The sequence below is a fragment of the Athene cunicularia genome, assembly GCF_003259725.1.
Source record: "Athene cunicularia isolate RWA chromosome 8 unlocalized genomic scaffold, athCun1 chr8_part1, whole genome shotgun sequence".
In the NCBI taxonomy this organism is placed as follows: domain Eukaryota; kingdom Metazoa; phylum Chordata; class Aves; order Strigiformes; family Strigidae; genus Athene; species Athene cunicularia.
The window spans coordinates 2,964,390-2,973,624 of record NW_020799109.1 but is presented as its reverse complement, the minus strand read 5'-3'; positions in this window follow the sequence as shown (position 1 = coordinate 2,973,624).

The window sequence follows — 9,235 nt, the reverse complement described above, 5'->3', positions numbered from 1 at the left end:
GCCAGTGCTGGCAATGGAGCCCCTGGGAATTGGTGCTTGCTGGATGGGAGGACAGGGCCTTGTAAAGCCTACAAATCTTTTATTATTCTCTGCTGCAGCACAGCGAGATTCAATTCTCTCAGATAATAGGTAAATAATAGTTAAGGATCAGGCTGTTAGGCTCAATTTTCTCTCTTTGTCTCTCTTTTTTTCCCCTCAGTTTCATAATTTAAAGTAATGCCATTACTGTAACCATTCCAAATTCATTTGTCAAGGAGCCTAGAACATCATTTAATTTTAATCACAATAACAAGACAATGTGTTAATAATTCCAGGTCTGAGGAAGCTATTTGAAAACTTGTTTACCTGTTTATTCTTTCTTACCATATGGAAGAGGAATTTATTAGCCTAGCCTATTTTTCTTTGCAGCTGACTAGAGACATGTTTGTGCTATACAATACTTATGAGAATATAATTGTTAGTTTGGACAAGCCTGTACGAATCTGGGGTGTGCACACGTGTGCACGTGTGCAGTATTAGCAGGAGGTGACAGTGAGATGTGATATATCCGTGTGTGCACCTATCTATAGGCGGACTGAGATAAAGAGATACGGTTAGAAAATGAACAGGAGGATCCAGTAAATGGGACGTTTTACACATTTACATGCATGTGTCCATGAAATACATATGCACTTATGTGAATTAGCTGCATTTTACCATTTGTTTCCTCACTACCCCGCTGACCTCAGAGAGACAATAAGATGCAATAAACAAAGGGAGCATGAGCTATACGGTTTAGCTCTGCAAGGAATCAAAATGGTTTCTAAAATCACAAATTTCATAAAATTAAATATTGTTTGCCAGAATTGGAGTTTTGGTTTTATGCAGTAATTCTTTCAGCTAATTGTTTTCCTGCACCTTGATCCCATAATTAGGGCCTGACTAATTATCTAATTACTAAGTAGCAGAAGGGCAGGTTGATGGCGACATTTTAGCCATCTTTCAAAGCCTCGTTATCCTTGTGAAAGTCATGGTTTCCTCTTGGCTGCAGGCAGCTGCAGCAGACCCAAATGTCTGCTCACCTTCAACATTTGTCAACCTGTTCATTACAGTGGTGAATTTGACACATCAGAAATGTCCTTTTGACAGGAAAGTTTATACTGGAATGAAAACTGAAGCAAAAGAAAGAAAAACCAAAGAAAGATGAAAGTGTAATTTATATTCCAGGATTTGTAATAGCGGTCTTGTCTTTAAGGCAGGATATATGTCACCTCTTTAGGAAGAGGGAGACACAAGCTTTGGTGAGCCTCGGGGCTCTAATAGGCCTGAGCAGGTGTTGGAGCCGGGCTCATTTCACAACTCAGTGGGGCCTCCAGACACAGAGTCGCTGTCGCTCCGAGCCGGGACTGGGACGAGTCCCTTCCTGGCATAAGAGGCGGGACTGAAACCTCAAAGAGACTGTGGCTTTTTTGTGTTTGCTCCCTGCAAACGCAGGGGTTAATCGATAACCCGCCGTAATCTTTTCAAGGCTCCCTGTTTGATCCTGTTGCATTTTGGCCGCATTGTAAATTCAAATTTATCACCTGAAAAGAACAAGGTATTTGAATAAAATCCCATGATATAACAACCACATGTAATTTGCCAGGGTGCAGATTGTGATGGGAAAGAAGATTTCCCTTAAGAAATCCTTTCAAAATTAACCAAATGAAAAAAATCCTAGTATAAAAACTAAAATGGAAATGCTCTCTTTGTAGACAATTATAACCAGGGCTGAGCACGAGATCAAACTAAAATGTCTTAGCATAGGTAAATAAATGTATGCTTATGCATTAACTGCATCTGTCAACATTTCTTTATGCTGTTAGCCAGGTTTTCATTAAAGCAGGAAGTATTAATTTAAATTAAGCAGAGTGAGATCTTTATTATCAAAGTAATCAGCTACAAATACGTTGGTTAATTCCACTTATATATTTATAAAGACTTATCTTTCAGGATGAATGTTTTCCACTGGAATAATTTTCAAGTGGTTAAAAACAAAGACAGAAGGGAAACTTGCATGAAGTATTCCACATCACATTTGCTGTGCTGTTGTTTGGTTGAGCTCTACTGGAGTCTAGTACGCAGGCACTGGAGCATCTACTATGACTGTATAAAATGTGTTTAATTGGCATGAAAAGGCACTAACAGAGTGCTAGTGGAGTTTCCATTATCTGAGCGGATATCTTATTTACTTTAGTTGAGGTGGAGGACAAGACGAAAGCGATTGGAAACTGCGCGTGTGTATGTGTGTATGTGCGTGTGTGCTTTAGGGGGGACTGGAAATCACACACGCTATAAAATCTACAGCATTTATAATGCCACTAACCTCAAAATCCCCAGGAGAATGGTTTGCAAAATGTTTTCCTAATTATAATTTTGCAGATTTATGTTTAACACGGTTTGCCAGTTGTGAAATTGGCAATGACGATAATACAATTTGACGGGTATTTCATGTTAAAAAATATGCATTTTTATAACATACTTTCCCCACAACCAAGTAAAAGCACCTCATCTGAAAGGGAAGTTTTATTTTTTATGCCACACCACACAAGTAGCCTGCTACACATATAGGTACGTGCATGTTTTCATTGTAATTTATATAGGAGACTAGTGCACATTAAGAATTGATGTGGGACTGTATATGTTGTATTACAGTCACTCTAGTGAGTCTGTGAGATACCAGCTCCCTGCTGAGTACATACTTATGTCAATATTTCTGTTAATTGTTGCATTACAAATTGTTACATATCCCAGTGGTGGGAGTTCACATTTGTGCCTGCAGTGGAGCTGATAACACCTACACGCGGTCCCAGGAGGTTTCAATATATTGTGGGATTTGCCTTTTGAAAACGTTATCACAGTTTATCAGTCCAATGTCATTCCACTTAGCACTAATAGAACAGAACCCTGAACTACGCTGTGGCACGATGTATTCCCCCGTCTCCCTCCATGCACCAACAAAACACTTTTGAGTTTAGAGCATCTGCATGAGATTACCAAACCAAATCAAATGGAAGTTTGATTCCCTTCTAGTTTTTGCATTGTTATATTACAAGACTTTTTTCTTCCCTAAATACTGGCCTTTCCATGCTGTCGCAGGAATTCATGAGCAGTGCACTGACGTTATGCAGATTCCTGAACGGGTCAGACTCGGTAGAGGAGATATTTTGTTTGAATTTTTTTTTTTTTTTTTTAAATGGCATTCATTTGTTACATTTCAGCAGCATTATTGACTTCAACACATGCAAACCCAGACCATAACACAATATCTAGATGTAATTTTATGCACTAGTTACTGAAGGGGAGACCCTAGGAGTTGACTCCACCAGCCACCAAAGAGCTGATCACTGCAATACATCCTCACTGCGCCTTACAACAACCACCTACTGCCAAAAAGCAGGACAGCACATTTTTGTAAGATGAACTTGGATAAGCAGCATGAAATCAAGTTTCTAAGAGTGCTAATATTTACCGTGCTCTGCAATTCCTTTAATTTCTTGCACTTCAGTGAAGAGGTCCCTTTCTTGTATGAACTAAAACAGGACAATGAAAATTCTCTCTGGTGACAGGTACATATAATTAACAGTAAAATTTGCTGTCACCAACTGATTTGACAACGAATTTCTAAATCAGGGTGGCAGGTTAACCCTTACTCTGTGAAAAAAAAGTCATGTGGTGAGGCGATGCATTTTTTGTCTCTGTGTTTGAGAATCCCTGAGAACTCAAAGGGACCTGCTGGAGCCTCAGAGCCATCGGAGGGAAAGCCCTGCTCCTCAGCATTCCTCCCAAACCCAGCATCCTCGCCAGCTTCCTGCCAGTGGGCTTTACTGGGGGCACTGGGGGAGGGGACTGGTGGTTGGTTGCCCCTGAAATCCTCATAAATAGAGATTCCACAACAAGGAGACTCTGTGCAAAAGGCTAATTACAGCCTGGGGCTGCATTAACCTTTAGTGTGGGTTCCCCACTGGGATCTTTGTAAGACTATGTGTGTGTGTGTGTGTGTGTGTGTGTGTGTTCACGGGCTTGCGTATGCACACACAGACCTTCTCCCTGTCCTTTATTCTCCTGTTCCCCTCTATGATTTTTTGGAGGTACAGAAAAGCTTCTTCATAGTCCAAGGACTTGTTCACAGGGAAAGTCAAGGAAGGGATCAGACCTCCCCATTTCCCTTCACTGTGAAACAGAACTGACTACAAAATTCCCTCCTGGATGGAAGCTGGTAGTGCAGATTCAAAAAGCCAGTAACAACTGGCTTGTCTATGGAAACCAGCTGGTACAAAACCAAACTGTCAAAGAGAAGCCATCAAATTCTCTTTGGAAAAGCAAACAGAATACAATTAATGTGAGCCAGATGCATTAGTAAATATTATGACAGAATTAAATTTATTACTAAGAGCTACCAGTGGTCTTATAGTTAGTATGAAAGCTTGCAGAGATGATGTAGAAATTCGGACAAATCTCTGTGCTTTTCCTGGATAGCCATCATGAATAAGTAAAATTGAAATTAGTAAAATTTTTGCAATTAGAAAGATTGAACTCACTAAGGTTGATGCTGCAAAATTACTATAATGGAGACAATGGTCATTCCAACCTTGGAGATCCTGCGAGGGAAAATGCTGTAACCAATCTGATTTCTGGTCTTGTCTGCACAATAATCTATCTGAGAGTGAATATACCCATGAAAATGTCAGCCTATATCAGATCTTCACATATCTGAAAGCTCACAGTGAAGTTAGCAAAGGCCTAACACAGCCTCAACCTAGCTGATGACAATAACCTGACACCCCACAAGCTCTCAGGGTACACCGTTGCTACCATGACTGTTTTTACTTCCTCATCAGTAGATGGGGAGGGATATGCACTGCTGGATCCTACCTGATAAGTCATACTAGTTACTGCTGGTCCTGAAATGATGCTGTCTCACTGAAAGAGTGTCAGAAATCCAGGCAACACAGCAAAGTGATTTATCTGAATCCTTCCTGCAGGGAAATACACAATGAGGAACAGCAAGAAACTGCTTCGTTCCACTGAGGGTTTTTACTTAAGGGCTCCCCAAAGGACCAGTTTCTCCCCATGTTTTAGTCACATTCTTATTTAACCACGGAGAGCCTTAGTCAGACAACAGGGACTCAATAACCAGCAAGATTCAAGTGAAACATTTGTTTTCTTTCAGCACAGTGGGTGTCACAGTGCCCACCACCCCTGTGTCCAGATGAGATCAGCTCATGGAGGAGCAGGCAGGGGAAGCAAGCCGAAGCTTTCCACCAAAGCTACACTGAGCTGGTGTTTGTGGGCAGCAGGGAAAGGCATGTTGAAGTTTTTAATTACCGCAGAGTTTCCTCGGATGCATGGCAACCCCCTACAAGGCCAGTCTATCAGCAGCTTAAGAGAACTTTGAGGACATGTGTCTTTCCTGAGAGCCAGCCTCTACTATGCACGTGGAAAGTAGATTCTCTTTGGTCCTTATCTTTAAAATATTTCTGGGGTGTCAAAGAGGCTCTGAAGTGCTGAGACACAAGTCACAGTCAAGAGCTTCACTCACACTCCCATGGGAGATCTCCCTGTGGGCAGGTGAGGACGTGGCAGGATCCCCACCATGCACCAGCCCACGTCTCTAAACACATTCACTCAAGTTAAATCTCATCACCTTTCACTTCAGCTGCAAAGCAGAATTTTTTGGAGTTGCCTTTGCAAACATTTATCCCAATAGGTAGTTTTGTGTAATAAAATAAAACCTCAGCAAAATAAAAAAGCCTCCCATACAAACGATAAATCCCTACCAAAATCAGGTCTGCCACTGAACATCCTCCTCTCCTCAGGGACAGGAAGAGGGAAAAAACGCATGACAGATGTTAATCACCTTCTTTAATGAACTGCTTGGAGATATTTAAATACGGTGGTGTTGATTGTGGTATAAGAACATATGTACAATAGTATAAAACAAAGTAGAAACATGATGTATTATTAATACACGCTAATTCCTTTACATCTATTTAGAGGCATGGTGAGAGAAGAACATACTGTGTATTCTCAGTGTAGCTCTTCTTGGATATAAAGAGACCCTCTGAAGCAAATTCTTCAGCCTACTATACTTCAAGAAATAGTAATGTAAAGCATCAGACATTTCCTATTAAAGTTTTAAAAACATAGCTTTAAGTCATACATTACATTGAATGCTTTAATATCTCATCTGATTCAGTAGGTTTTAAACCCCACAGAGGTCACATTTTGAAGCACCAGTCACTTTTTACAGCATCTCCAAACATTAAATAAAAATAAAAATTATTAGGAGGAATAGAGCCATCTGTAGAGGCTAATAATGTGTCAGTTTGATATTATTATTAATAATACTATTATTTCTGTTTCATATTAGGGAGATTATGATTGCTAATGGCTATAAACTAGGAGTGATAGCCTTCATTCTGGCCCATCTGTGTTGCAGCCAGAGCAGCGTGAGTGGATTCAGTTACAAAACAGTTGTTCCTCCTGACCCTATTTGGTGTCTGGCTTTATCCTTGCCCCTAAACCTAAAGCCTTGGCATGTCCAGCTCAGGTCTGTGATCTAGTTACAACAGGCTTGGGCCTGAGCCCTGCAACAGGCTTTAATGGTCCTGTGACCAAGCCAAGGTCAAGCACATTGTGATCCGGTACCCGAGATTGATTCGTTTAGATGTATGGCCCCTGTAAACGACCTTAACTTCATCAGCCATGGCAGGAAAAACTGTCCTACCCAACCTTTGGAAAAGAGCAATTTAGAGGTGACTTGCTACTGATTTAGAAACAGGAATGCGAGCCTTGTTCTTGGTCCTTATCAAAGGTTTCCCTCAGTCAGCTCAGCTGTACGTCACCTCTGAGGCCTGGACTAAGAGGTGGTTCATATGCCACTAGCCATGATGCTTCCCTGTATCCTTTGCCTTTGCCATAGGAAAACCATGTGGATACAAATCTGCCTGCATTTTACCTTTCTAGTACTGTGATTCGGGTTCAACACTTAAGAGTGGGTCACTTAGGAGAACAATAATTAACTAATTGTAAATATTGATAAGCATAAATGAAGAAGTGTCTGTCATTAAGAAAATGTTTGAGGAAACTATGCAGACAGCTGTAGTTTAAATGTTACAGCGGTATGGTTTTGTTAACTGATTAAAACAGCAGTATAGTGAGCAGGCAGGTTCTTCCTCTCTAATACCAAATACATACAGACTGCGCTCCCTCTTCCCCTCCATGCTCCTGTTGTGGGTCATATTTAGTGCTGATGATTTGCAATTTATCCAACAGGTACAGGCACATTTCCCCCAGGTAACATTTGTAAACAGAAATAAAGCTGGTGGTGTATTGTTTGCCTCAGAAACTCTGCAATTCTAGTGTGTCATAGAGTAGGCAGTGATGTGTAACCAAGACCAGTGATAAAAAGAAACTGCAATTGTTTTTTTTAAGGTACAGCTCTAAAACTGTACTATGTGGATTTCCATGGTGTAGCAGCGCAGACAGAAATTACTTTTTTCCCCTCTATAAGAACTAGTTATCTGATTCTCTTTTGTTTCCCTTATTCCAATGTTCAGTTGCATTTTAGTGTTCAGAGCTATAAGGATGCATTGAAACTTATGGAGCCTGACATTTTAACTATCTCATCTTAGCATGATTCATCTCAATTTACTTTCTTCAAAAATGTAGCCTGGAAGAATATGAACCATTTTGGGGGCTTGCTAGAAGGCCATAAGCTCCATTAAAGAGTATAGTACCAGCTACCTTCCAAAGAGGGTTTGCTTCTTACGGGTCTCATCCTGCAAAAGTAATAGGTGTCTCCTGGGAAATGCCACAGAGTCTCAAAGGTTGAATTCACAGGACTGGGGGGGGAACCAAGCCCCAAATCGAGTCCTCCACCCTCACCATGTTTCTGTGCTCTGCCTTAGAAATAGCAGAACAAAGAAATACACAGTTGTTTCTGCTCTGCATTTGAGCCTTAAGCAGAATAGAGGTATCTAAATAGTTAAATAATGAGGAGATTAAAAGAACCTCAATAAATTTGATGGGTTGAAATGAGCAAACAAAATCATTCATATGATATTACACAAGTGTCTGTTCAGAAAACACATGATTTTGGAACTATGGCCACAGTCTGACAAGTATTCTGGGGCAGATCCTCCGTGTACATCAAGTGTCATCGCTCTACTGAAGTCAACGGAGCTGTGACAACTTATACCCACGGGGGCTCTGCCCTTTTGTGCACAATTCTTGTAATAATCAAATTGCACCACACGCAGAGCCCTGGCTGCGTGACCATCGTGGTGTAAAGTGCTCTACAGACAGCAAGCTGGACCGTGGCCCATTTAACTGCCAAAGGCAGAGGTTTCGCTATTGAGACTTGACTTTCATTTGGATTTCAGATTCATCTGACCTCTGGCTACGACGACATGAACACAAACTTTAAACACAACTCGTTCGGGCACCTTTCTTTCAGCACAGCAGAGAGTAAAATACTGAGCAAACCCACGAGCAAACAGCATTAAATAGCATGAAGGGGCTGTGGTGGGGAATGGGAGGGCAGCGTGCATGGAGGCACACAACCATCTCCTGCAAGAGTTCAATGACATTTAGCCTGGCCTGTTCCCCTTCTGCACTTGTAGTCACTGATACAGTGAAACAATAATATATCACTAGACCTGACCCTTTGGCCTTTATGAATTATCTGTTTTAGAAAGATGTGAAACCACCTTTTATATCCAACATAATAGATATTTAGACATTGTAGATCAATAGTGAACAAGTTTTCTGGTTATAGTTAATGGGTGCCAGAGGGGCATTCTGACATTGACCTCTGACACCCTTGTTGACAAGAAATCTATAGAGAAAAAAAATAGGAAAGACTGCCAGGTTTTAAAGTTATGAATATAGATCTACAGCGAATAATGGTAATTTTCATTGAGCAGAAATTTTTCATACTTTCAGTTTCAGATTAATTTCTCCAAAATCCTTAATTCTGACCAATGTAAAATTAATAACTGGCCCTTGGTGAACATGTGAAAACAACTGTTCAGCTGCATGACACAATTTTCCATTTGTTACTTGTATGATATTGTTCTGCTGTCAAAGAAGACTTTTCCCTTTATAAAATAGGCTGTCATTTATAATTCCAAACCAGCACAGATTTGTTAAACAGCCACATCATAATGGGTCTGGATAGGAAGAAATACAGGCTCCTGGTTCTTGAAAGAAA